Source organism: Otolemur garnettii, unplaced genomic scaffold (genome assembly GCF_000181295.1).
Source record: "Otolemur garnettii isolate 467f Iridium unplaced genomic scaffold, OtoGar3 scaffold00060, whole genome shotgun sequence".
Taxonomy (NCBI): domain Eukaryota; kingdom Metazoa; phylum Chordata; class Mammalia; order Primates; family Galagidae; genus Otolemur; species Otolemur garnettii.
Genome location: NW_003852455.1, coordinates 6,963,023 through 6,965,209, shown reverse-complemented (window position 1 = coordinate 6,965,209; position 2,187 = coordinate 6,963,023). Strand labels below are relative to the sequence as shown.

General features: G+C 41.3%; 1 non-coding gene across 1 annotated transcript; it reads left to right on the top strand.

Annotated features, from left to right (window-relative positions):
• Positions 1-1,731: 1,731 nt before the first annotated feature.
• Positions 1,732-1,841, top strand: LOC111726297. Its single transcript, XR_002774106.1, has one exon. It is a non-coding gene; the product is annotated as a U6 spliceosomal RNA (small nuclear RNA).
• Positions 1,842-2,187: the final 346 nt, after the last annotated feature.

The following is a 2,187-nucleotide window of genomic DNA, read 5'->3' as shown; positions in this document are numbered from 1 at the left end:
TTGTAGCACTGACTCAGCCCTGGGCTCTGGGCTATGAGCTCTGGACTCAGAGGTAAAAAGGATTCTTCTATATGGTTTTTGGTGTGCCATCAAGTTTAGGGTGGAAAAAGAATAAACTTCCAAGGCAGATATTCTATTTAGGAATAAAAACTTGTCATTGGCTGGAGCCTTCCTTATATGGTATCATATTGTGGATTGACAGCAAAAGACAGAAGACATTTCAGGTGATTTACAGGAATACTCAAGATTATTTAAACCAAACATCCCTGATGATAAGATGATCATAGTTACTGCTATTGAGTAACTATGGACCCCACTTCACTCCACCACCATATGAGATAAGTATTATGCCCCCCATTGCCTAGATGAGGAAGAGAATGTCTGTGTAGAAGGTAAAACCCTCCTCCAGAATTCCCCCAGCTAGTTATTAACTAGACCCGAAAGTGTGGTTTTTGTAGCCTGTGAAATTTCATTATTCGCTGTCCCTAGTTTTGCATATGACCTTGGGTTTGGTCCATTACAGAAGCTGCTGTCTGGAGACTCCTGCACCCGTCTAGGCTGCTGATCTTAGAAACTCACTAGCAGATCTGACTTCTCTGAATAGGACTAGATGGCATCTTTGCAGCAAAAGCTGTGAGCCTGAAGGGAAGTTTCAGCCCCATGAATTACAAAGTATTTTTTAAGTTATCTTCTTAGGGAAGACAGACAGGGTTAGGGTCTCAAGATGATATGGGGAAGGGATTACAGTGAGGCCCAGGGTAGAAATGGGAGGCCTATGGCTGTTTCTTGCATCTGTCAGAACATACCATGGCTCACTTAGTATCCCTCAGTCTCAAGCAAGTATTTTTTTTTTTAATTTAGAAAAGAGATTATCTTTAGACAAAAGTGGCACCAATATCCTGCCACCCTGATGAAAAGCAGGATGAAGATAAAATAATTTCTCTATCCCTCACGGCCTACAAAGCCAATGCCTCCCAGGGAAATGGCCCAGTCCCAGCGGCAGCCCAACTCTCCACCTTTGAAGCTTCCTCTAAACTTGTTTGCTTGCAGAGCTCCAATGAGACTTGTGCCTGCTGCCACAGGCTGGCCCAGCTAGGCTGCTCATGCTGAGACCGTGGCTGGCTTCCCAATGAACAACCACAACAGTTAATTACATCAACCCAATTAGCAGCAGCACCCACCTTGTGCAAGCAAGGCTCACCTGCAGTCTTACCCACGTCTGGCAAAGGGCCCCCAGGCCTTAGTGGAGAAGCTGTTGAACTGGGACGCTAGATAGTTAGCAGTGACCTCCTCTCAGAACCCTCTTGGAGATAAGTGAGGGAACTGGAAAAAGACCAACCTTTTACACCACTGTCTCCCGAGCAGCCTGCAGATCCTAATGGTTTTCAGATTATCCCACTGGGTGGGAACAGAGCCTTCCCCCAGAACCTAGTGGATGATCAGAGGTGGAACTTTATCAGATTTTGCTTCGGGTAATGAGGCTACACTTACCTTGCTTGCCTCCCACCCACACTGAGGACAGAGCCCTCTCTGTAGAGGACAAGGTGGGAGGAAGTTAGGGGGACTATGACAGCTGTTTTCCTTGTTTCCATACCCATGTTTTCTACCTTATAGGGAACCAGAAGTGCCAGGTTCAGAAGCAAAATCTAATTACCTATTAGCTGCTTACCATGGACAAGTTAATTAAACTCACTGGGCTTTGGTTTTATATTTGTTAAAAATGTGATTATAGTGCTCACTTTGGGAGCACATATATTAAAATTGGAATGATACAGAGAAGAGTATTAGCATGGCCCTTGCACAAGGATGACATGCAAATTCATGAAGCATTCCATATTTTTGTGTGGTTGCTTTCAGAATATTAACTACGTATACTGAACCTTTCAGAAATATTTGAATCTGATTCTTTTTAGAGTAATTACATATATATAATGTGTAAGTGAATATATTATATATTATTTTATTACACTATTTTATATGTGTAATTGGATGTGTCTGTATCATCTGTATTGGTCATTTTTATTTCCACCGATTTTTAATTTTATTTCTTTTTCAAGTTTGCCTTATTCTGATATTTTTGTCTTCAGTATAAATTTCATTGCAAAAATAAATGTGTAATAGATAAATTAATAAAAAATAAAAAAATAAAAAAATGTGATTGTACAAACTATGAGGATGGGGAACAGA